At 52.4% G+C, this 26,807-nt stretch overlaps 1 protein-coding gene across 1 annotated transcript in view; it reads right to left on the minus strand.

Annotated features, from left to right (window-relative positions):
* Positions 1-26,807, minus strand: part of Sorcs2 (sortilin related VPS10 domain containing receptor 2) — a 387,326-nt gene that overhangs the window by 160,008 nt on the left and 200,511 nt on the right. The window lies entirely within an intron of this gene.

Here is a 26,807-nt window from a genome sequence, read left to right on the forward strand (position 1 = left end):
GCCCTGGTACCTCCTTTACTCTGAGAACTCAATCCTTTACAAGAAACCCCTCCACAGACTTCCTGAGCATGTCCTCTACTGAGGCCTTGTGCTGGAACAGTGGGCAAAAGAGGTATTAAGTGTCACTGGGCATGACTTCACATTATGGGAGGATCTCAGGAGTGCCTGCTACTGCCCAGGTCCCTCTTCCATGCAGGCCCCAGGCCTCCTCGTAGACAGCACTGGAGGGGTTAAACTTGGCTAGGCAGGAGCCTCAAGGACCCTTGTACAGTGGAGTCAACTGTCATTCTGCCAGACATGTGCATGCCTCCAGGGCCACACATGCACAAGGCTGAGGGAAAGATGAAATGGTGCCAGAGAGCAGATCTCAGGGTCCCAGTGAAGGTGTGGGTGCCCTCCGGAGCCTAGGGAAATGTCAGGGTCTCTCAACAGCCAAAGGTGGGAACCAGAGGCTTGCCAGACCTAGAGAAAGTGTGGGTATTTCCAAAGGCTCAAGGAAGGTATTATCTGACCATATAGAAAAGCCTCAGGTGTATGGGAGACCCGGGACTTGGGGACCTGGCAGAAGAGTCACGGGAGCTGAGAGAAAGGGGATGCGTCAGGAATTTGGGTGGACATTTCTCAGGGGTTCCACTGAGGACGATCCTGAGGCCTTGCAAGCCAGGCTAGCCGCCCCGGGAAAGCAGCAGTGAAGGAAGAAGGGCAGGAGTAGAGGCAGGAAACCAGGAGCGGAGGCAGGAAGCACCAAGGACAGAGTGTGAAAAACACAGTAGGTCGAGCTTCCATGCTACCGTGTGCTGAGAACAGTGGTCCCCCTCCCCAACCCCCTTCGTGCCCGAGGACTGACAGCGTGCTCTTCCCATGCAGATGGGAAGGCAATTGGAGGAGTCCTCACTTGCTTGGTCACCAAGGATAAAGTTAGACTCTGGGGGAAAAGGGTCTGAGCTCCCCATGGCGTCCCACAGGTTTTAAATGTCACAAGTGGGACTTTTACAAGGGCTCTGCCCCCTGGCAGTCTTCAGAACTTTCTTGTCACCCTCCAAGCCAAATGAGGCCCCTGTCCCTGGAATCACCTGGCTCCCTTTCCTGGCACGGACCTTGTCACTGCTGCTCACTGGGCACACGGCTGTCATCCTGCAGCGGTGTCTCCACTTTCACAGATGCTCTTGCCAACCTAAGCTGGGCATGCCTCCAGGACCCAGGCCGAGACCACGTCACCTTCCAGCCCACAGGAGGAGGCAGAGCTCACAGGGCCAAAACCACTCTCTGTTGTAGATTCTCAAAGAGTGGGTGTCAGCGACCCTAGTGATGACCTGGGCAGCTCTTGTGGCCAGGTAGAGATTATCTCCATTCATCCTGATCTGGTGGGCTGGGAAATACACAGTGCTTATCCCTCTGAGTTTGACAGGGAAGGCCACACCCGTACCTCCTAGGTATGGCCAGGCTTGTGATTACCTGTCAGAGGCCAGCACACAGTCACCTTTCTGAAGAGTAAGACAATGAAGGAGACAGGAGAGCACACTGACCATAGGCTCCTGGGCTGCAGAACTTCATCCCCACCTCCCATGGCCCCATTCATAACTAGTATTTACTTCCCAGAGGAGACGGTGTTGGGGACTGGCATTCCCTGGGAGTTGAAACACCCAGAGAAAGCTGTGGCTCTGAGTGTGAGTTTCCCCTTTGAGGTCTGGCTGTAGACAAACAGGAGATGAGTGTGGCCCTGTTCATGAGAAGGAGCACTCATTCCCCTATAGAGCACTGTCTGCACACACTCCTGGGCTCCCAGGAGGACCAAGGCCTATCAGCACCCACAGCATAAAAAGAGTAAGGTACTTCCTGGAGGACAGTGAATACCCCAGGGCTGTGTCACACTCCCACAGAGGCCACAGTGACCCTGAGCAGGTCACTCAGCTTGCTGGTCCTCAGGGACCTCTGCTGCGGAATGAGGAGAACCATGCCTTCCCCGGGGTCACCAAGTGGACCATGCGAAGTGAGCCTCCAGTCAGAGACTGCCCAGGGCACATCCCCACCCTCTGTGGAGGATTGTCGCCACTGTTAATTGACACAGAAGGGCTCGGCACACTGTGAGCAGCACCATTCCCTAGGCAGATGGTCCTAGCTGTATAGAAAGCTAGCTAAGCATGGGTCTGTGGGCCAACCAGAAGACAAGCCAGCAAGAAGCATTCCTCCATGGTTTCTACTTCAAGTTCCTTCCCCAGCTTTCCTCAGTGATGGACTGTGACCTGTCAGCCAAATAAACCCTTCCATCCCCTAAGTTGCTTTGGCCATGGTATTTGTCACAGCGACAGAATGAAACTAGAACAGCTCTTCCTGGGGAGGTGACACAGAGCAGAGACTGGAATGCGTGGAGGGCTGGTGGGTCCCTGTGGGTATCAAGGCAGAAAATCAACCCCTGTAAAGGCCCTGAGTTGGGACTGCACACCCCAGTTGCCTTTCCCAGGCATGCTGTGGATGGAACAGGGCACACCCCCTGGCTGCATCACCCTGTGGATTCTGATCATCTAGACTAGGCACGCTCTGTGTTTTAACCTCAGCTGGTCTTTTTGGATTAGGAAGTCACATGTTCTCCCAGGAGAGGTTAGCCAGGAGGACACTATGCTACAGGGCTGTGGGCAGTTAGGCCGCAGCAGGGCTCTCCTCAGGCAAGGCTCTCAACACACTGCAGAGGGAGCTTTGCCTGTTCCCAGGACCCCAAGGACAGGGAAGAGCCTGAGTTGCGGTGACTGTGAAAAAGAAGCAAGCACGGTGGGAACCCACTTCCCAGGCCAGCAGCAGGCTATCCTCCAGACTGGAACCCATGCTAACCAGGAAAATAAACAGCCTTCAGAGATCAGAGGCAGCACAGTTACAGTTCATTACAGCAAATCCGCTGTCAAAGGTGGACGGAGATAAGCGGGATTATGCCCGTCATGGCAATTATAATTAAAAAAGGAGCATTTTGAGAGAGATGTAATTCCGTGGTCCCTGAAGCCACGGTGGTGCTGCCTGCCAGGGCTTGTGGCTTGGAAGGGCAGCATTGTGGTTAGGGGCAACATTCGTTCCTCATGAAGGCTGTTCTGAGCTGCTCTCCTGCCACGGCCTGCCTGAGACCAGAGCAACAGCGTGTCCCACTGCCATCCTGGGATGCCCATGGTGTGGGAGGCTCAGTTGTGCCAGCCTTCATCCTAGAGCCACCCTAAAATGTGGCGGCTGGATCAGAAGACCAGGAAGGTGGCGATGGTCCTGCAGCTCGTGAGCCTGGCCAACCACCAAGAACCATACTCAGGATGGCGTGTGCAGCAGGACCTGAAAACACACAGGGACATGGCCCCTGCCCGGTACACACTGGCACCGAAGATGAGGAGACTCTTGTGGTTCCTTCTTCCCACCCTCAGCCTTCCCCAGAACCCTCCCTGATTAGAGGAACAGGAAGTTGCCAACAAGTTGGTGGAAAGGTGGTGGGTGGGGTTCTGTGCAGGGCAGGGATAAGAGAAAGGGGCGGAGCAGACAGGCTGCACAGTCGGATGAATGTGCTGTTCACAGAACACCTCTGAGTTTATTCTTTGTGGCTGTTGTGCTCTGGGCAGATGTGAGACCAGTTCTCTCCCTTCAGCCACACTGCAGCCTTCAAGTCCATTCTTGGCCATGACCCCCATCCTCCAGAGGACTTGGACGTTCATGCCATTTTTCACATGGGAAAACACGGAGCTCCCAGAGTGACAGTGAGGCAGGCTGGGGGTCCTGATCTCTGTTCCAGCCACAGCAGGGAACTTCAGAGTTCTAAACTCAAGGCCACCTCTCCGTCCTGTGGCTCTCTGTCTTGTCCACACTGTGAAGTCAGTTCTTTGATTTGTGTGCTGGACACGGGAGGCAGAGGACTTCCTGCAGGGCCTTGACGTTTGGTATCTGATGGACATTAACAGCTACCATGGGCTATTGCATGTGTTTGCCACGTCCTCTCAGGGGTGTGTGCGTGTGTGTGTGTGTGTGTGTGTGTGTGCGTGTGCGTGTGCGTGTGCGTGTGTGTGTGTGTGTGTGTGTGTGTTTATGCACACGAATATAGTAGTCCACAGAAGCCAGAGACATCAGACACCGAACTCCGTTTCTCTAGAGGAGCAGTACCCACTCTTAACCACTAAGCCATCTCTCCAGCGCCAGTTGTTTAATTTTAAGCATAAAGTCAAGTAGAGCTTTTCCAGTAAACACACTGGGAGATGAAGGAGTAGCTGGGTTCTTCAAAGAAAGGAAGCCCCATCTGAGGCAATCCCACTTCTCCAGGTCACTGACCTCCTAATGACTTTATGATATTCTTCTCTCTACTGGCCCAGAAGAAATGGAGGTGCCACTTACCAGGGGCATTACCGCTGAGCACCAGGCTAGCTGCCCATCTTCCCAGCTGGTTTCTGAGCACAGGACCCCCTGTAGGTGGAGAAGCAGGAGACCTAGCTGGGAACCTGAACTTCTGCTTCCGGTCCTGGCTTTGCAAACACGTCTTCCCTGATCAGGCTCTCTGGCTCTCACCAGGTACATCCTGAGCCCCAAAACACAGTCTAGGGACCATCTCCTCACTTCGGTGGTCCTGTTTATGGAAGAGCACCATCCTGTCCACTTCTGAACGCCTCATGACCACAGCTCCACTAGCTCCCTGCCTGGACCCATACGACCTTAGGAGGACAGAGCAGAGAGACAGCATGGTGTGGGACAGGCCAGGAACTTGCTTTGTGTCTGTAAGCAGAAGACACCCCCCACCCCCGCTGCCCCCAGTCATGCTCACTGCACAGCCCACACCCGCCGGGGAGACTGGGGTGGCTGCTCCTGCCATGTAATTACAGTGGGAATTAGGAAATCACCAATCCTGCTGTCAGGTACGTAATTAATTTGGGAAATTTAATTGTGCCTTAGTGGGGGAGGATTTCCCCAGTGGAGACAGACTTAGATAGGGGAACAGAAATGGAAAACACCTACACCCGCCTTCAGTCTGGAGATGCATGGAGGCCAAGCACACAGTGCTAGATGGCATTCCCCCACCTTATCCATAGGGAAACTGAGGTGCACGGACATCTGCTGCCTTGCTCACAGTCCAGTTTGAAAATACCTTGCCAGAAGCAAAGTGCCCCAGGCAGGACGCAGTAGGAGGCCTGATTTTCATCCTGGCTGCCAGCAGCAGCCTGCTGCTGTCACAGGGGTCCCCACAGCTCAGAAGGGCCCCCTCTTCCAGGAGCTCATTCCACTCAGGCTGATGCTCAGCCCAGATCTGGAGACACCTGACAGCCTCCGAGGAAGCCCCCAGTGCACACGGGGAGTTCTAGGCTCCTCCTGGCATTTCCTATGGATGCTCCATCCTCCCTGCCTTGAGCCAGGGCCACCTCCAGTTGGAGACGAGCCCCGAGCCCAGTGTCCCAGAGGGCTCTTCCAGGATTCAAGCTGTGGCAGCAAGGTCTCCTCGGTCCATTCCCCACCCCCAGCCTCTGTGTGATATCTTCACCCATCACCATCCATCTGAAGTCTGACGTTTGGGCCCAGGGACAGAAGACAACTTGTATGTGTCAGACAGTGGGACAGAGAAGGGTGAGTTAGCTCCAGGGATAGATGCAGGGAGATGGGGCTCAAGGGTGCTAGGGCCTTTCATAAGCAGTACAGAACAAACCCCAGAGTCAAGGATGCCTGGGCTTCCAGCCTTCTCTCGGTCCCTGCTGCTCTAGGTTTTTCCGGCTTGAGGTGGTTTGATTGAGAATGGCCCACATGGGCTCATATATCCGAATATAAGCCCATGCCATTCCATTCCCAAAGTGTTCTCTCTCTCTCTCTCTCTCTCTCTCTCTCTCTCTGTGTGTGTGTGTGTGTGTCCTTCTCCCTTTCCCTCCTCCTCCTCTCTCCCCTCTTCCTCCCCTCTCCTCTCCCCCTCCCCTATTCTCTCCCTCCCTCCCCTCTCCTTTCTCGCCCTCCCCCCCTCTGTCCCCCTCCCCTCTCCTCTATTCCCCTCCCCTCTTCCTCTCTCCCTCTCTCCATCTCTGTCTCTGTCTGTCTGTCTGTCTGTCTCTGTCTGTCTCTGTCTCTCTGTCTCTCTCTGTCTCTGTCTCTCTCTGTCTCTGTCTCTCTGTCTCTCTCTGTTTCTGTCTCCCTCTGTCTCTGTCTCTCTCTGTCTCTGTCTCTCTGTCTGTCTATCTATCTATCTATCTATCTATCTGCCTTATGTTTATGGATCCGGATCTAAGATCAGGGATACTGCTCCAGAGTCATTCCCGCCTGCCTGCTGCCATGCTCCCCACCATGATGATCCTGAACTCCAAACCTCTGAAACTGTAAGGCCCAAATAAGTTTCCTTCCTCTATAAGTTGCCCGCAACAGAAAAGTAATGAAGACAAGGCTTTACCCCTGGCTTTCAAGGGCAGCCTTGGACACAGACTGAGCAGCCCTGGAGCCCAGAATGCCTGTGCTGACACTTGGACACTGTCTACATATACTGGCAGGGAGGCTCTCAAGTCTACAGGAAGCTATAGACCTGAGCAAGGTAGAGACACAAGAATCCAGATGGTAAGAGGGGTAGTCACTCTGTGCCCTATGGTTCCCACAATGCTCAGTGCATGCTGGAACTTGTAATTCTTCACAAGATGGTTAGAGGATAGTGCTACACGATCCTGAGAACTGGGATTCTATAGATGTACCCAGGACGCCTGCCCCGGCCTCCTCCATTCATCTGGGCTCAGGTGTGTATGAACTCCGAAGCACTGAGCCGCCATGCCAGCACAGTCCTAATAGTTCTCAGTATTCTTGCTTCAACCTCACTCAAGGAACTTCCCAGATGGGTGCTTGGGGTTCAGACAGAAAACATCCCAGGGTCTCCATCTTAGAGAAAGCGTCTCAGTACCTATTGCCTGTCCCTGACACACTGTCCTTAATGCTATCCTCATCTGCTCCTGGTGCTGCTACCCGGTCACCAGCACCCCTGACTCACACCAGCAAAGTCTATAGGCCTTAGGAAAAAATAAAACAGTGTGACCATGTCACCCACAGCTGCTCACAGCCTCCAGGATCGAAGACAGAATTGAATCATTCAGGGCCCAGCTCCCTCTTTCTTGTTTGTGCCACTAAGCCTCAGAATTACATGGTGCGTGCTACAACATGTCACTCTTGAACAGCATGCATAGACACTCGAAAATGTACTTGCTACATCTTTGCATACAAAGCACACATATACACACATGCATTCATACATATCCATGCACGAACACGAAGGCACATACTCCCACCCCACCTTGTCCGCCTTCCTGCCTCTGTAGGCCCTCCTGAGTGCCCTGACCTGGCCTCAGTTTGGCTGTGTGTCTCAGCTTCAGAACCCTCAGGGAGAGCCCCTCACCGCCACTCTGAGCCCAGCTGCACAAGGTCCCTGCTGGGTCCTGTCAGCATGTGTCCATCTAGGACATCACACTAGCCTGAAAGCATTTTGCCTGAGAGAGGCCAGGGCCTATCCCATCCCTAGCTCCTGGCAGCCCCTGCACCAGCAGGTGTCTTGCAGGGTGCATCCTGCTGGGTCTCTGGCCCTACACTTTGACCCACACCACTGCTTCCTCCACACCACGTAGCCCAGAGGCCCAGTGGCTCAGAGCAGGAGGCAGGTGCTCAGGCCCCAGTGAGTGGTAACATGGTATGTCCTGTGAGCATCTTGGTGCTGGGGGTCTGGCAGCTCTGCACATTGGTGCCCAGCCGTGTGACAGACTGTGGGTACTTCCCAGAAGTCCCTCAAGCACTGGCCACAGCACAGGGTGCAGCCAACCCCCATATTATCCCAGTAGTTTCATTTACCAACTAAATATTCAAAGAACACAGCCTTGAACAGGCCTCCCCTCCATCTTCTGAGGAGGAGAGTGGTAACACAGGAGCTGGGGCCAAGGCCTGTGTCACACACACAGATCACCCAGAGGCTCTGTATGTCACTGCTGTCCCCAGCTTCAGAGGTAGAAAGATTGGGAGAAAGCCCCATCCTTCCCTTTGGGGACTCCATTTTGCTTGGCTCTCCAGCTAGGACAGGCCCTGGGGCAAGACAGTCCCCCTGGTGTGTGCTTAATATCCCCCCTGTGCAGTGGGGAAGTGGTATCACCTACCCCTGAAACTTGGGAGAAGATGAAGGTTGCTGGTATGTGTGGTAGTTGTGTGACAAGGCAGGAGCTTGGCATGTGTCAGGGAATGGTGAGCTCAGGGCAAGACCCCACCCAGGTAAGCTTCAAAACTCGTAAAAAGAAATTAAAGTAAAAAGGAATTAAGGAAAAGCTTAGGGCCAAGTGTGATGGTGCACACTTTTAATCCCAGCACTCAGGAGGCAGAGGCAGGTAGATCTCTGATAAACTTAGGTCAGATAAACTTAGGCAGTAAATGAAACCATTGAAAACAGAAAGCTGTTGGAAATGTATTTGAGTGGGGGCTGTATTCTAGCTCCAGCAATTAGCGGAATTTGGCAGCTTCAGCCACATGGTTTTGGCTTTAGAGTCAATGATACAATAAAAAGGTTATGGATTCTCCCTCTGTGACTAAGGAAAGCCACTGAGACCAGGCATACGTCAGGGGTGTCCCTTCATGAAGGCCTTGAGAAGCCATTGCATGAATCGGTGAGGGTAAATCCTTGTGTTGGAGACCCCAAGATGCTGGAGATGCCAGAGTTGTGGGATATCTGCCTAGGAGAGCTGCTAACAGGGAGTAGAACCAGCCTAAGAGAGAGAAGTGTGTTGTAGTCAACAAAGCTGAATGGAGTTGGAGATATGAAGAGCAGTTTGACATCAGGCATGAGCATGTGGAGTATGGAGTTTGCCCAGCTGGCTTTCAGTCTTCCTTTGGTCCAGTATTTCCTCACTACGCTCCCTTTCCTCCATTTTTGAATGGCAATATATGTTCTATGCCATTGTATGTTGGAAGTATGTGATCTTTTTTATTTTGATTTTACAGCTGTGAATATCAGAGACTTTGAACTTTGGACTTTTAAACAGTGTTGAGAGTGTGACAATCTATGGGTGGGGACTTTTGAAGTTGGACTGAATGCATTTTTGCATTATGATATGGCTACAAGCCTATGGGGGCCAGGGATTGGAATGGGGTGGTTTGAATTAAAACGGCCCCATAGGTCCATAGGGAGTGGCACAATTAGGAGGTGTGGCCTCGTTGGAGGAAGTGTGTCACTGGGAGTTGGCTTTGAAGTTTCAAAAGCTCAAGCCAGGACCAGTGGCTCTCGCTCTCTCTCCCTCTTCCTGCTGCCTCCAAGATACAGAACTCTCAGCTCCTTCTCTAGCTCCATGTCTACCTGCATGCTGTCATGCTGAAAATGACTAAATCTCTGAACTATAAATCACCCCCAATGAAATGCTTTCTTTTGTAAGAGTTGAGATGGTCATGGTGTCTCTTCACAGCAATAGAACATTGACTCGGACAGAAGTATACCCAGGCAAGCATCCATCCCTACCCAAGATGCAGTTCACCCAGTCAAAAGTTGTACTGCTCTAGGTAAGTCCCCTGCCTCCCAGAGCCATGGTCACCCCATGTGACAACAGTACCAACCCATGGAGCTGTTAGAGGATAAAATAAGACCCTCCTCAGGAGAGCCCAGGCCTCACGAGGGACACACAGTGGCTTCCACATTCTCTTTCGTCCTTACATTTTCCATCAGCCTAAACATGGAAATTGGCAAATCAGAGGACAATAAGTTAGAAGAAAGATGGATGTGGTCCTATCTTCACACCCAAGGCCTTGGCTACTGAAAATAACCACAGACACTGGCCATCCATCTGCCATGCTGACCCTCGGTGTTCTGGTAACTTTGCAAAAGTGGGTTCATCTGGGAAGAGGGAACTTGCCTATAGACAAGTCTGTAGGACATTATCTTGATTAATGTTAGACGTGAAAAGGTCCAGCCCACTGTGTGCCACCCCTGGGCAGGTAGGTAGTCCTGGGTATAAGAAAGCAGTCTGAGCAAGCCATGGGGAGCAAGGCAGCAAGCAGCACTCTGCCCTGGCCTCTACTTCAGTTCCTGCCTCAGGTTCCTGCTTGAGTCCCCCTCCTGACTTCCCTTCATGATGGGCTGCAGCTGTAAGCTGAAACAAACCCCTTCCTCCCCAGGATGCTCTTGTTCATGGTGTTTGTTACAGCAATATAGAAGCAGACAAATCCACTCCATTTCTTCTGCAGCTGTGATGTTGTTATTGTAACTCCATATTCCTCTGCTTCCCTATCCCATGCCAGGCAATTGTACAAATTCTAAACTTCAGGGGGAACACAGGCTCTGTATGCAAGGCATGTGACCATCCCTTTTGAAGCCACTTTTACCCCATTGATGATGGAGCTGAGCCATCCTCAAAGCCACATGGCATCAATAGCCTGAAGGTCCTTCATCCTTTCGTGTCCCCTGCTCCCTGCTCCATGGGGAAGACTCGTGGGATCAGTGTGGACCCTCCCCGCTCAGCCCAGCTGCTTTCCGGAGCTGTGGCCTTTTCAGGTCCAGCCCATGAATAATGAATCTGTTATAAATTTAGCAAGTGTCCTTTCTCCCTGGGACTCGGCCTTTCTCTTTATTTTCATCATGCTGGGTTTGTAAGAAAATGAGCCCCTGGAAACACATATTTCCCTCTCTGATTTCCTGACAACCAGAATTAAGTTGCTAATTTTCCAGCTTCCATGCAGAGAGCCACTGGCCGGCTGCCCTGAGCCAGGGACAGGGATACAGTGGGAGACTCTGGCAGCTTTCCGGAAAGTTCTATTCCTGGATCTGGTGGGTATGGAGAGAAGGGCTTGACCTCAGCAGAGGATCCACATGTCAGTCTTTGCTCTCAACAGCTGGACACATGTGTACTGTGTGAGGCTTAAAGGGCACAGCCCTCCAGGTAAACCAGTGAAGGAAGTGACATAGCAAACATCTGGCGGCCCATCAGGCTCTTACTTCCTCACCTCAGCTTCCAGGGAGGACAGGGTGCAGGGTTTGCAGGAGGGTAAGTGAGGTAAGGGTGCATAGACAGGCAGCCACGTTGGTACCGTGTGGCAGTGGTTTCCATGTCCTCCTTCCCTTTCTCAGAATGCAATTCACACAGTACCAAAAGAACCTTCTGGAAGCAAGATGTGCACGCTCTCAAGACAGCTCCAAATTCTCACCCTACCCCCTGCCCAGTCTCCTTTGCAAGACTTCAGAGTTGATCGTTGGCCTGGAACTCAAGGGTCTCTCTGAGTCTGGCTGCTCCCTGGATGTCCAGCTTCACCCCTCCCTTGCCTATGGGTCTTACTCTGGCCCTCACTCGTGCATCGCTGTCAACACTCTGGCTCTCCCAGGTCCAGGTAGGTGCTGCCTGGTTTTCTGGGTAAACCTCAGTAAAGCACTGAGCCTCTCAGGTACAGAAACTGCCCTGAACCAGTTCACACCAGCTGCTGTGTCCCATTCTCTGTCATTTACTTTGGGACTGACCTGCGGTGTTTGATGGTTGATGGCTCTGAGGAACCCAGGATCATCTCAAATGACTACCACGGCCAGTTTGAGCCAGCAACCTGGGGACTAGACCAGCACAGGCCAACGGAGTCAGAGTGACCTGAGTGTGAATGTAAGCTCTGCTACTTGGCAGCTGTGAGACCTTGGACAAGTCATACACCCTTTCTGTTGTAAGAATGCTTTGGGCTAATGGGGGAGAGTGTGGTACTCTAAGGCTTGGTATTTTGTAGATTCTCAGTGCGTGAGTTTCCTTCCCTATGGGAAAACGGTGGCCAGCCTAACGGTTCCTGCCCTACAGAACCCAAGGTTCTAAGAGGACCAGAACTTTGCCTATACTCCTGCTGATCTGGGCCAAAGCAGCCAGCCTGGGCCATAAGGAGGTATGGTCCTGGGCAAGGGAGACTCCAATCACCCTAGTTAGTTGGGTCAGAGATTACCCTCCAACGACCATCTCAGGGAGGAGAAACAGGGGAGGGGGAGTGGCAGGGTCCCTCAGGGGGCAGTGTTGGAAACCTCAGAGGAAGTGATGATAAGCCCTGGGTGGGACCCATCCTGCTATACCTAACAGATCAGGAAGTGGGTCCAGGGAGGACACTAGCCTTCCTACCCATCTCTGAGCAGAATATGACTGTCCCCCACCTGGCCACTGAGGACACGGCCCCCAAGAAGTAGGAAAGCTTGTGCAGGGCCACACAGCTACATAGAGGTGGGGACCATTTGAGCCCAGCCTGCTTGATACTAGAGTCCTCGCTTCTTACCTAGACCAGAGGGGGTTCCTCAGGAAAAGGGACAAGAGAGAACTCATGGTCCACTTCAGGAAAGGTCATGGTGGGGCCTGGGGTCACAGCTAGAGAGCTGACAGCTACAAGAAACAAGGAGAAAGTGGCCCTAGTGCCTCCATTCTACCTGTCGCCAGCACCCTATACCACAGGTCAGCTCTGCTTCAGAGTGCAGTGGATACACTGGCCTGAAACCAGGCCCCGCTGCCGTGTGAGAAATCATGGGCATGCCTTGCTTCAATGGCACAGGCTGAGGCAGGAGATCCGGAGCTGGTGAACAGCTATCTTGTTTCCACAGACTGAGTCCTTGGGTCCCCAGGTACATGCTGGAGCCTCTTCCCCAATGTGGTGGTGTCAGGAGACAGTCATTGGCACAGCAATGGTGCACACAGTTTCCCCTTGTTCCAGACTGCACAGTGGCTGAATTTTCTTTTCTTTTCTTTTCTTTTTTTTGTTTGTTTGTTTGTTTGTTTGTTTGTTTTTTCCAAGACAGGGTTTCTCTGTATAGCTTTGCGCCTTTCCTGGAACTCACTTTGTAGACCAGGCTGGCCTCGAACTCACAGAGATCCGCCTGCCTCTGCCTCCCGAGTGCTGGGATTAAAGGCGTGCGCCACCACCGCCCAGCGTGCGCTCACGGAACTTGAGTCCTGGGACACGGTGGATCCCTTTTAGTGATATACCATCATAAGTGGCATGTATACATGGCTTCTAGGCCAGGCCCCAAGTGCTCCCAGCTGGGACTCTCCACCTTCTTTCTCCATACCTGCTGCAGTGAGCATGGAGGGCTGCACTCCAGATGGAAGGGGCCTTGATCCTTGAGTCCCTGGCTACAGACTCCTAAGGGAGCCTCATCTAGACCATGAACATCAAGAGGGAGCGTTCACAGCCTTTGAGCCAATGGAACCTGGGCTTATTGGCTACAGCAGCCAGGATGCTTTCCCCAAGGGGCAGAAGAGATGGTGAACAGGCCTCCCTGGGCTCAGGCACTCAGCACACAGCATCCGTTCTCTCCTGCACCCTACCTTCTGCAAGTCTGACTGTATTATGAAGAAAGCTTTCAAAATGCCCATACTACATAAAACATCCAGGTACATTTTTGAGAGCTGGTTCCTTCAGGTCGCTTGTCAGGCTACAGTCTCCACAGCTGGGGAGGGGCTTGCTGGTTAATTATTGACAGAGCCACTGCCATTATGGAAAACAGTACGGAGATTTCCCAAAACATTAAAAATAGAGCCACCTGTGATCTGCCATCTCGTAAGCAGGAGGAAAAAGGAGCTGGAAGCCATGTGCTGAAGAGCCCTCCTCTCTGCAGCTCTGGTCACAGGGCCAGGCACAGAACCTACGAATGTGCCCACCAGGGATGAGTGGGTATAGAAACGGGGAGACGCTTGCACAAGAGAATACCACCCTGCCACAGAAAATAAGGAAACCGCATCATTGACAACAAGGTGGACATACTTTGCTGACTTTACCCTGAGGGATGTAAGCCACGCACAGAAGGCCAAGCGCCTTGGACCTTCACTGCTGTACAGGATCCGAGCAGCCAAGCCCAGAGAGATAGACACAGCATGGTTATGTGGCTGGGGAGGGGGGTAGCAGAGCCTGGAAACAATCTATTCCCAGACCCTGGAAGCTGCCGCTCAGGGCAAGCTACCAGTCACCCTGTTGGATTACCCAAGACAAGAGTCTGTGCCTGCCTTCCACCCCCTCTGAGTGGTTCATACCTGCTGAAGTTTCCCTTGGAAGCATGGGGGGGGTGTTCAGATTGGCTAGAAGGGGAGAATAAGGCTTTGGTTCTTCCATGATGGGAGCCAAACTCCTGGCTCCCCATGCCCCTGTCTCAGCACCCCGCCATGGGGGTGTCTATGTTCACAAGAGGCCAGATGCTGGATGGACATGGCCAGAGATGCTCTCAGCATGCCCTGCCCAAGTCTGGCACCATGCCTTGCTGCCCCCAGAACCACAACCTTTTAATTCTCCTGCAGCAAGGGGGCCCACAGGGAAGGTGGCCTTCGTTTATATCCCAGGAAAGCCGGAGAGAAACAGAAGTTTCTGGAAGCCCCTAGGAAGGGCAGCAAAGGGAAGTGGGGAGGGATAGCCAGCCAGGGATGAAGGACAGACAGCCAGGGGAGAAGGACAGTCAGCTTGAAGGAGAGGGACAGCCAGCCAGATAGGATGCTGGACAGAGGAAGGGACCATGGCCCATGCCTATCAACAGGTGGGAACTAGGAGGAAGCTAGGTGCTGTGATGCTTGCAGAGCAGTCTGTCTGCCTGGCTCTCTGTCGTCATCCCTGATGGTCCTCCCCACTTCCTCCTCCTAGAAAGGCCTTCTCTGAGCCTTGATGCTGTTCCTCCGGTGTTGATTCCGGGATGCCAGCACCAACCCTAGGGCGATGCTTTTTAAAGACTGTATCCTGAGATAGGAGTTTTCCTGGGGGAAGCTCCATGGTCTCAGGGACCCCCTCATCTCTGTCCTCCATGGGGAGGGCTGCCCACAAAGGCCTCACATCTTTACGCTCTGGCCCAGCAAAAAGACATGTCAGAGCCCCCTCTCCACCACCAGCCCAAGCAGAATCACAGGTTTTTCCCTCTTCCCCTCTCTCTGAGAAGTTATTTGATTAGTGCCTGATTTCCCCAGCTAGAAGGCTAGGCTCTAGGGCATCACTAGACTAGCAGAGTATCAGCAATGGGATAATGTTCACTAAATAATGAACGAAGGGAAGGATGAATGGGTGGTTGGGTGGGTAGGTATATGGATGAGTGTTTAATGGATGGTGAGGTGGATAGATGTGTGTGAAGATGAGTAGGTGGGTAGAGAAGTGAATGATGGATGAGTGGGTGAGTAGATAGGTGTGTACATGATTAAATGATGGATGCATGGGTGGATATACAGGTGGGCAGGTGGATGGGTATATGTATAAGGGAGGTAAATGATGGATAGATGGATAAATATATAGGTGTGTAGATGGATGGATGAACAGATAGGTGAGGAGATGGGTGGATAGGTATAGAATAGATATTAGGTGGATGGATAGGTATATAGGTTGATGACTGGATAGGTTGAAAGGAGGTAGGTGAATGATGGATAGGTGGATGAATGGATGAGTGTGTGGATGGATGTGAAGAGTGGGTGGATGGACAGATGGATGAATGGGTGGGTGAATGGATGGATAGATGAGTGGATGAACAGACAATGGGCTGGATGGGTGGGTAGATAAGTGGATGGATGGATGGTTGGTAGAGAGAGAAGAGGATGGGCAGGAAAGCATGAATACGTAGATGAAGCCTTTGACCATATACATGGTAAAGTCCAGCAGGCCTCTCAGGTAGCAATCAGTGGACTTGCACGCATGAGGAGTTTAAACATCCCTTTCTAGGCTCATTCACAGAGCAGCTTTAGAAGGGGGCAAGGACTGGCAGTGCAAGGATGTCATCTAGGTAACCCGGAAAGCAGGAAACCCAAGAGGCCATTGGGATGAGCAGGTATCCGTGGGGCAGAGACATTGTGTCTTCAGTGGCCAAATGACCGCTATGTGCCTTTGCCTTCCCCCTGCCACTAACGAAGCAGCCCCTCCTGTTCTGGGGGGACGGAGGCAGGGGAGGCAGGGAAATCCCCTACAGGAGCCTATGTTCCATGAAAAACTGGTCCTGGGCCTGTAGGAGGTAGTGATAATTGGGTATTGACTGTCCAGGTAGAGCATCTCCATCACACAGGGTGCAAGGCAGGCACATGAGGGCAATTTCTTCTTCTCCCAGCCCAATTTCTCCAGCTCTGAGACTGAGGCTGATATAGAGGATTCTACCCAGTACCTCAAGGCTGGGTTCTGATTCTCCTTGGGACCTGGCCAGCCTGAACAGCTAGGGTGCTTCTGGAGTCTCACTGAACTTGTTTGGGATGGAAATGAATGATCTCCTGGTGACAGGACTGAAGGACCTGATGGGAGATAGCAAACAGACCTGTAAATCTATCCTGGGACCATGGCAGGCATCACTAATTAATTACTGTACTTATTGCTACTGAGACCATCTTAATTTTTAACACTCCTCTCTAGATGGTAGAAAGTCCAAGTTTTCTTGAATGCCAAAATCTATCAATCACCTCCAGGCTACACCACCCGAGGCAAAAGGAAGACAAGAAGAAAGCCTGCAACTCCCCGATGAGCCCGCATCTCTGTCTGGAATCCTGTTTCCTTTGTCCCTGCGTCGACTAGGGCAAGGTCTGATGTCTACAAAGGGAGGTTTTAATAGAATCACAGCAAAGCCAGCCTGGGAAATAACACCATTCACAGTGACCCCTAATTAAAACGCAGAGCGCACACAGCCAGAGCCCCTCGGCTCCTAGCTGCTGGGGCTTAATTGAGAGAAACAGATGCAGAGAAGTGTACGTCTTGGCAGCAGGGGACTGGGGGCAGGAGGGGGTACCACAGAGGGGCTCTGAGCTCCATGGAGCAGGGGCACTCCATCACACTCTGTGGCTGGAAGAAGCTGCTCTGGACGGCCATATCTCTGCAGGGTGGTGGTCTCCAGACAGAAGCCAGTAGAAGCAAAAGTGATACTTTGCTCTCTCCCAAGGAGGCAAATGAGAGAGAAGTCATTCTGAGTCTCCACCTTGGATTTTCCCGCAGGTAGCTGACAGATGGGTGCCTAGGTCTATGTAAGAGGAGGCCAACAGGAAGAGGAAACGTGCCCAGGAACTCTAGATCATGCCCTACCACTCCCTGGAGGATTCATGTATGTCGTAGGCCCATCTAGGCTCTATTCTTTCCTGGGTGCAGTGCAGGCAGCCCCTAGACCCCTATGCTGACTGTGGGTGGAGTGAGAGGAATGGGCAAGGGTGCCTCACTTGATCTCATTGGTGGGCTCCAAAATGAAAGGAGTGGACTTTGGGCCTTAGAAATGGGACATGCAGTGGCCCCTTGTGCCCCACAGAAGGCATCTCAAGGCCACCACCCAGAGAGGAGGGCAGCACATAGGCTTTAAGGCTCTGGAGTTGGTCCTCAAGGAAGTAGGAGTTAAGGGTGCTCTAAGGCCCAGTGTCTCTAAGAGAAACTGAAGCATCAGTCCTTCCCAGGGCTCAGAATGTGTCTGGTACTGACCCCCCACCCCAATGTATTCACACCCCGACTCACAACTTCAGCCTGGACTTGTGTTTCACAGCCTTGTTACTATGACAAACATACCCCCCCCAAAAAAGGATGCTAAGGCAGGAAGGATTTGCTTTGGCCCACAGTCTCAGAGGGTTCCATACACGGTTGGCTGGTGAGGCAGGCAGAGCATCATGGGAGTGGGGGAGCATGGTGGAACAAAGATGATCAGTTCATGGCAGCCAGGAAGCAGAGAAAAGGTAAGACAGGAAGAGGCCGGGTGAAGACGTACCCTTCCAACACGGTCCCCACTACTGGTAGACTCTTCCAGGCCTCGCCCCTAAGGATCCATTCAGCTCTGAGCTGGTCAGTAGATTGACCTAATGACAAAGATAGCACCCCAGATCCAATCACTTCTCAACAGAGCCACCAGCTAGGGACCACAAAGCTCATTCAGCACACGAGCGTTCGAGGGGACGCTTCATACATAACTTACTTAGAAAAGGGTCTTGCAGGTGTCATGAAGTCAAAAACCTTAACTGTGAGGCCATCTTGACTACCTGAGTTATTCTACAGCCAATGACAAGTGTCCTTAAAACATCCAGAAAAGGAGACGTCACGAAGGAAGGACATAGAAGACAGAGGAAGGATAGGAGAGAGGGGACCATAAGCCATAAAGTTCTGGAGCCACCAAGATCCAGAGAGACAGAAACATCTTCCTTATGACTATCAGGGGAGCCCAGCCTAACCCACCTTGATATCTGTCTTTAGAACTGAAAGAGAACTTGACTCTGGCTTGACATCCCCAAGTTCATTAACGTTCATTCTGGTGGCCACAGGCTGGCAGCGGCAAGTCCAGGCCCATGTTCGGCTAAGGTGACCCGAACGGTCCTTACACCCAGTCATCCGGCTCTGCATGACAGCCTACATGTCTGTGTGAGCTTAAAGAGCAGCCACTGTCTCCCCACCTCCCTCCCCATCCCTGCAGGTTATGATACAAGGGGCAGTGAGAGCAGGGCTACCTGGGAACTTGGGGTCCCCCTGGATGGGTGGGGCTTGCCCAAGGCTGAGCATCAGAGAGCAGTGTGGATGCTGGGGACTGCTGGCAGGGTGCTAGAACAAAGAGTTTCTCTGGGACTATCCCAGGGCTGGGCTGGGAGAAATGTTGATGGACATCATGGGACTGAGGCCCAGAGAGAGTTGCAGAAGGAGCCCCCAGTGGAAGCTGTGTGGACAACACTGATGGCCTGAGACTCGACACTTGGTTGGTCCTAGCAAGAAGTATGGTAAGCTGGGGGCTTGGATGTGACAGTACTGATTCTCCCACATGGTAGGGGCAGAAGTACCAGACTAGGACAAGACTGTGAGAGGTGCCTTCCTGTGTTCCCTGATGTTTGTCCTTTGGTGGGAGCAGTGTTGGTACTCCTGTGGTCCCACCACCCTTATCTCTGCCCCCGTGGTCACAAGGCCTCTCCCCTCTGTGCCTCAGTGTCTCTTTTCCTCTAAGGACTTGAGTCATGGGACCTCAGACCTCCCTTCTCAGTAAAGTGCATTCCAACGGCAAAGGCCCTGCTTCGGATGAGGCCATGTCCTGACAGCCTGGTGGCTGTGACATTGAAGGAGCTTTCACAGCCCCCTCCACATAGCAATGAGGCAAGTTCTCATCAGAGGACAGGGCCTGGATGGTAACTAGTGAGTAAGGAAAACAGATCCGACACAACACCTCGTTGTGACCGTGAGATATGGGTCACCCATGAAAACCGTTGTCATTGGGAGGGATTCTACAGTTGTCCCCCACCCATGGAGTCTCCCTCTGAACCCACAATGACTTAAGCATCTCCATGGCAATCTTTCCACCATCAGGGCTCAAAACTAGTCCTTGCCACAGCTGAGAGCCGTGTTTCCAATGCCTGCTGGAGTGTGTGGGGGTGGGGACAGGAAAGACACCATTTAGCTCACAGGCATCCATGGGGACCAATGGAGACACCCATCCATGGGGTGGGGGTCCCTAGGCCTCAAAGAAAGGTGCCTGGGAGCAGGACTGGGGACATGGACATCTAGTCTTACTCCGTGGGCCTCTCCTGCCCCAGCTTTTCTTCCCTTAGCCCGCATGACACCTGTTGACCAAGAGGGGACCATTTGTTTGACACTGAAGCATCAAAGCTGTACTCGACAAGGGAAGTAGTGCATGGGGGGGACTCGTACTGCTAATAACAGACTGGCTTGGGGGACACGGGCTGGCAGCCATGGTAACACGTGCTCCTGAATGCCACCCACACCATCTCCACAATCCTGTTGCCATGCGCCAGATCTAAATGTTTTCCTTTCCACTGACAGGGAGGCTACAGTTTGGCAGGACACAGCAGGCTCTGGATAATTAAGGCCTGGATCATGCCCTGTCACCCTGCATCAGCCCCCTGTTTCAGCCATGGCCTCAATGGCTGGCATGTAGCCCTGAATGGCATGGCATCCCCAGCTGGGTGGGTCTGGGTTCATGCCCGAGTCCTTACAAGCCTCACGCTCTGTGTATAGTCACCTTGGCTCTGTGGCAATGGAGGTCAGGGCTGGTTGACTGGGTTTGGAATTCAATATGTCTGTGTCCAACCCCACTTTCAATACCATCCCCAGACGTCTCTCAGCCGCTGTTATCATTGTCATCCTTTCAACACAAAGGGGCAGGAGCTGCCGATATCTGATCCGGACTCCAGCACCTTGTGACAGGTGACCCCATGTTTCCAGGTAGAGCCCAAGGCACTGTCACATGGAGTCCCCATGAGTGCTGCCTTTGTGGCCAGGATCTTCTGCCATAAATGGATGATGTGCCTTCCTCGCAGACAGCTCATCCAGGACCCTAGCACCCTGGGATGTGGCCCTGTTCCTCAGCCTGCCATCCAGGCTCTCCTTGCTGGGTGGCTCACCTGCCCAGCCCTGGTGCTAGGATGCCCTCTGCCCTACTCCAGTGTTCACTTGATTTCTCAAAAGAACATCGTGGGCAGAGCTGTGCCCCCCCCAACAACACACCTTGATTCCTAACCTCTGTACCTCTTCACCCAATAACGGTATATGCATGCGCTAATGAAGAGTGGGGTCCTAGGTAAGCACTTTCTGATGTTTTGAGGTAGGCTACCCACCAGCACATAATGAGAGGCTGAGAAAGAAGTAACAGGAGCCACATGTGGCTTAGAGCCACTCAGTTTCCACACAACCTCCCATCCATTGTCAAGCCTGCCCCTCTCCCATGCATTCTATCACTCAGTCATTCATCCAATGCTAAGTACCAAGCACTCATCAGGCTGAATGCTTATTGAGCACTGAACACTGAGCATTGAGCACCGAGCACTGAGCACTGAGCACTGAGCAGTATGCACAGGGCAGGCTCTCCAAAGACCTAGAGACTTGGGGGTGAGCAGACCACATAGAAGCTCCAGCCTCCCAGGGGCAGGCATCAACCAACCAAAGCACATCAACAGCATGAGGGCAGGGAGCCCTAGGTAATGCCAAGTTCCTGGGGATGGCAGAGGGGGCTTTGCTTGTTTAATTGCTCATTTGGGGATGGGTCTCACTCTGCAGTCCAGGGTGTTCTGGAAAACCCTGTGTCATCTAGGATTATCTCACACTGGCAGCGATCCTCAGGCATCAGGCTCTGGACTACTGGGATGGCAGGGATGTCCTGCTCTACCTGATTTTAAATGAAGAAAGCGGTGGTGGCACCATGTGCTGCTGTATGAGAAGCATCTGGGGCAGCCACAGCAGGTGTGGTGACTCACCCACCATCCCTGGCCACCAACGAACCCAGGAGCCCAGCCTACTCCATCTGCCTCCAGGCCCCTGGTGTCCTCAAGCAGAACCTGCCCCTTCCTGTCCCACTGCAGAATGGCCTGCCACCCAGTAGTCCCACTTCAAGTGTTGTTCATCCCAGACCCACTTGACACTGCCTTTAGGGTGACACTGCTGTTCAGGGCCCTGGGGATCTGCTTTCTACCTTGGGTTCCCAATGTCTTCCAGTGTCATTACCCAGGATTCCCACACTATAAGTCTTAGGCTCCTGTCTGCTAAGCTTCTAGAAGGTTCCATGGGGACTCTGTCTCTGAATGTTTGAACCTGCTATTCTACCCTTGTTGGACTCTATGGGCTAAGCCAATGGTCTGGAGCGCCCCATGTTGAGGCCAGCTCTCCCTAACATGCACTCATTGACACCCCATCCTGTGTTGGTGCTATCCCTTCAGGTGTCATGCTTCCCTCTGGGGGATACACACCCTGCCTCCCTGTTCATCCCTTGACCACCTGCAGACTCTTGGCCATGGCGTCTGGCCGTGTCCCCATTCTTTATGCTCCCTTAGCAGGATGTCTGGGGCTCTTGTTGTTTGGCCATTGTGTACATGCCACTAGTAGCAACCTTTTTTTTATATATTAATACCATGAAAATTAATAACCATTGTCCAGAATAACAGCCGGCTGGCCCCAAGGCTAGAGGGACATGCTTGGCAGGCTGTCCATCAAGCCTCGCATGAAAACCATACATACCACATGCCAGGGGCTCAGTACTATGTTTGGTAAAGGAGTCAAGGATTGACAGCAATGCTAGAATGTTTTTGTGAGCATGTTGGCCCCATCACTATGGCGGTTGGGGGGAGTTCCTCTGTGTGACCGAGCTGAGGAAGCTTGATTTGATTTGGCCCATCCTAGCCAGTTCTCATCAAAGCTGGCTCTGGACTGTGCCGGCCTCACTGTGGGAGGCTAATGATGACATCAATGAGGCCCCACACAGAACCAGTCTCTGCACGACCCTGTTTAATGGTATGGTTTAATGGACCGGACCACCATCCCTCCACAACATAGGTTGGGTAGGAAAGAACTCCTTGTCTGTTGGGTGGGTTCTCCAGCCAACAGTCCTCCCTGCCTGAAGGATTATGTCCAGCACGGGCTTGGTTTCAGCACGAGGCCAAGATCCCTGGGTGCAGGGCCTCTTGCCTTACCATACTTCCTCTAACCAGTTGGGAGGACTCCAGGGCCCTCATATCAGAGAAGGGCATGCCCCCACCTGGTGTGGCCTCTACTACTCTCGTGTTTTCCTGACCAGGTCACTCGGCTGCCACTTCCTTCTAGAAGCCTGCTCTGAGTGTCCCCACCCTGCAGGTGGGAAGGTGCTTCTTTTAATCAGCCTAGACCCTTCCCTCTTGTCTGGAACACTCCACAGGCCCCTTGTTCCCTGTAGTAACTTTGATCAGCATCTGAGAGTGTTCTGTGACTGTAACAGTGAGCCCAAGGTGCTGGGAAACAGAAGCCAACTAACCAAGTACCCCTTTGCTGTAGATGCATTCAGGGTCCAGGACCTCATGTTTCCCTCCCAAGGCTGGGATCTCACTCCCAAGCTATGGAGCTTGCAAGGGTTGGGGATGGAACAGGGGGAGACAATGACATTTGTATGGTAACCTGTTCAGTGACCCTAAACAGTGACAAGTCCTATCCCACAAACAGCTTGAAGCAGCACATGCCAGACCTGAGAAAGAGCATGGCCAGGGTGAGCAGCCAGGGTCTGCAGCAGTGAGGACCACCTGTCTTGTACATGGGATACTGGGTCTCCACTCACAGCACTGAGGGGACAAGCTTCCTCCCATTCACTGAGGGTACCACCAGCTTGGTGTGCCATGCTCCAGGAACTCTAGTTTAAGGCAGAAAGCCTCTTGGGAGGAAGCAACAGGCTTTATTCCACATTCCCTCCTTGGATGTCTCAGCTGCCTGGCCCACTTCAGGTCAGCCATAGTTACCATTATAAGCACATGAGAGCCAGGGGATAAGTGGTGGTCCTCATGAATTCATCAGTGGGGTCCTGGCAATGTCAGCACAGAGGCCCTGAACCTCACTGAAAAACACTGCACTCTCACAGAAGGGAAGGCCATGAAACTCCTCTCTGTGACAGGAAGTGTGCTGTATGTACTGTGGCCAGAAGTGGGGAAAGCAGGTGGGAAGATTCTACCTGATGCAGGGCAGGGCCACCTGCCTCCCAAATGCAGCTTGTCACTTCCTGCGGGACCCCAGGCCCTCTCCTCTGCCTCACTGCTCCCTCTCTGGGATATAGCTTCACTTTGGTCCTCTGCCTCACCAGCCTCCCTGCCTGAGATGTCTATATAGCCCACCTGACTGAGGCTCAGGGAGGAGCTGGGAAAGCACTGAGTCCATATGATTTCACTACTGTCTCTACAAAGCATCTGACTGGATGAGAGCATGGACAGGCAGATGGGCAGGTAAATCGGCAAGTAGGTGAATGGATGATGAATAGACGGTCTATGGGCAATTGAGTGGTTGAGTGGATTTTGAAGAGTGGGGGGATGGATGGACAGATATGAGTGGTGAATAGATGGATGGGTAGAGGGAAGATGGATGGGTAGAAGGTGGCTGGATAAAGAGGAGAGTAAGGATAGATGGGGGGGTAGATAGGTAGTGGATATGTTGTAGTGGATAGCTATGTAATGGATATGGTGATGGTGAAGGATAAGTGGATGAGTGGGAAAGGGATAGATGGTTAAATGGATGGAGGATGGATGGATGCATGGATGGATGGAAAGACAAACAGGAAGAAAGATGAATAGATATATGGTGAACAAGTGAATGCTTAGAAGGATTGACAGGTAGTCAGTGGGTGAGTTTATGGATGGAGGATGACTGGCTTGGTGGGTAGATGGATGGATGAGTGAATTGGCAGATAGGTATGTGGGGAATGGGTTAAGTGAAGTGAATGTATATGTAGATGTATAAATGGGAAACGGGTGAAGGGTGGATGGATAGATAGGAGGTTAGGTGAGTGGAGGACATGGACAGTGCACAGATAATACGTCTTACCGTGTGAGCCTGGTGTGATGGTTTGAATAAGAACGGCCTCCATAGGCTCATATATTTGAATGCTTAGTCACCAAGCAATGGCATTATTTGAGAAGGATTAGGAGGTGTGGCTTTTTTGGAGTAAGTGTGATCTTTGTTGGAGGAGGTGTGTGACTGAAGGTGGGTTTTAAGGTATCAAGAGCCTATTCCAGGCCCAGTCTAGCCCCCCACCCACCGCCTGTGGAGCAGGATGTAGCTCTCAATTACTTCCCCAGCACCATGCCTGCCTGCATGTCACCAAATGCCCCACTGTAATAATGAACAAAACCTCTGAAACTGTAGGTAAGCCCTTGATTAAATGCATTCTCTTATGAGTTGCCTTGGTCATGGTGTCTCTCCACAGTAACAGAACAGTGATTAAGATACCTAGGAAGTCCACTGGGCCCATTTCTTCATTTGATTAGACAAGGTTTAAGAAGAAGAGGCACCTTGCTCACCTGCCTATGGAGATGGGACCTACTAGCTCTCTGACCTTCACTCCATTTTCAAGTGGCTGAGTATCAAGACCCACTGATAAAAGCTGCCCCTCTCTTGTGACAAGCTCCCAGGAGACCGCTGGCTGTGCCCGCTGCTATCTTCCCACAGACATGGGGTAGGGAGAAGGGTCCCTTGGCAGACAGCCCTGTGGGGAGAAGGAGCCGAGTGCTCTGCAGGAATCACAAGCCTCATGGAGACTGTGATCACCTGGGGTATTTGCAAACAGACAGGGACCCCACTGCAACCTGACATTGTCAGAATCACCAGTTAATCCCCTAAGCCTCCTAAAATCAGAGCTCTTAGGCATACAGTATGCAGCCAGGACTGGAGAGGAGTGTGCTCGACTCACCAGCCTTGGGGCTGGAAGAATGCGATGGGACAGAGGTGCTTTGAGAGAAGGACAGGCCTGAATTCTGAATGGGACTTGTTTGGTGGGTCTGATGCCTCACTCTCCGCTCTCATGCTCCCTCAGCTCAGAACCAGGATCTCCCCCCCTGCCACCGCCCTGCTCCTCTCTCCCCCCCCCCCCCCCCCCGCAGGACTCTCACAGCAGGGAGCACTGAATCACCATTGCTGTGTGATTCACTCCTGAGCTCTATCATTCAGACCCTGGCTTTGACTTGCATTATCACCACCATCATTGTCTTCATCACTAACATCACCAGCATCCCTTCCACCACCAGCATCCCTTCCACCACCACCACCACTGTCATCATCACTTCATCACCAGTATAACCATTATCACCACCATCAACGCATCATGTAACACCCTGTGGTGGTTTGAATAGACATGGCCCCCATAGACTCATGTGTTTGAATGATTGGTCCATAGGGAGTGGCACTATTAGGAGGTGTGGCCTTGCTGGAAGAAGCGTGTCACTGTGGGGGTGGGCTTTGAGGTCTTATATGCTCAAGCTATGGCCAGAGTGGGAGACAGTTCACCTCCTGTTGCCTGCAGACCAAAATGTAGAACTCTCAGCCCCTTCTCCAGCACCATGTTGCCATGCTTCTCACTAGGGCAATAATGGACTAAACCTCTGAAATTGTAAGCCAGACCCAATTAAATGTTTTCCTTTATAAAAGTCGCTGTGGTCATGGTGTCTCTTCACAGCAATAGGAACCCTAAGACACACCCACTATCAGATTTCATCCTTTTCACTTACAGGCAACATTCAAATACACTTTCACAACTCTTCAAGGGAGTGTTGGTTATTTCCCATCTTATGAATGAGTACATTGTGGTTCATAGAAGTAAACTGACTTGTCCCAGGTCACACAGTGACTCAGCGGAAGAGCAAGGATTCCAACAGAGACAGGCCCAATTTCACAGATAGGCCTCTCTCATTGCTTTGAGTTGCAAAGGTGAGGTGCAACTTTCAGGCCTAGCCCTCAGCTATCAGAGAACAGCCTCATCTTTCTGCAATCCAGTCACTATCCAACACTGACTTGAGATGCTGCCCATGGGTGGGAGGCAGTGCTCAGGAGGACTGAGAACCTGAGCACCTAAGGGACACAGATGTCACAGCAGGTGGTGTGGTAAGTACGGCTGTGTGTTCACACTGCGATGGACCAGCAGGCTTAGGGGCACAGACCTGGCTCCTGAAGCCACGGGGCTGGGCCAGCTCTGGGAGAGAGTCACAACACTAGCATTGTCCCACCTGCTGTGCTAGGGAACCTCTGGCCCCACAGAACAGACATCCGCATGATGGAAGGCACCAGGGGCAGGCTCCCAGTGCCACAGCAGCAAGGGACTTGAGAAGTAGGTGAAGCCTCTACTTTGGCAGTTGAGATCACAAGTTGGTGCTCTGTCCCCAGAGGATAATGCTGAGCCCTGAGTTCAGGTCACGGGGGACTCTGGCCCAGGCAGCCATGACATTCCCATCCATCCTAAAGGACTTTCCAAAGGGGATTCTGGAGTTGGACAGCATTGACCTTTCTGTTCTTTGGAGTCCTTATCTGAGGATGGGAAGAGCCCCAGTGGCCTTCCTGGGTCGTGGCCTGAGGACACAGCTGGGGACTTATCAGCTTTAGCAGCTGAGGACCATGCTTCCATATGACTTGCATTCACCAGGTCTGCAGAGTGCACGTCAATGTCATTTCAAGTACATGGCTACTGCGAGGAGCGAGTTATA

Source organism: Peromyscus eremicus, chromosome 10 (assembly GCF_949786415.1).
Source record: "Peromyscus eremicus chromosome 10, PerEre_H2_v1, whole genome shotgun sequence".
Classification (NCBI taxonomy): domain Eukaryota; kingdom Metazoa; phylum Chordata; class Mammalia; order Rodentia; family Cricetidae; genus Peromyscus; species Peromyscus eremicus.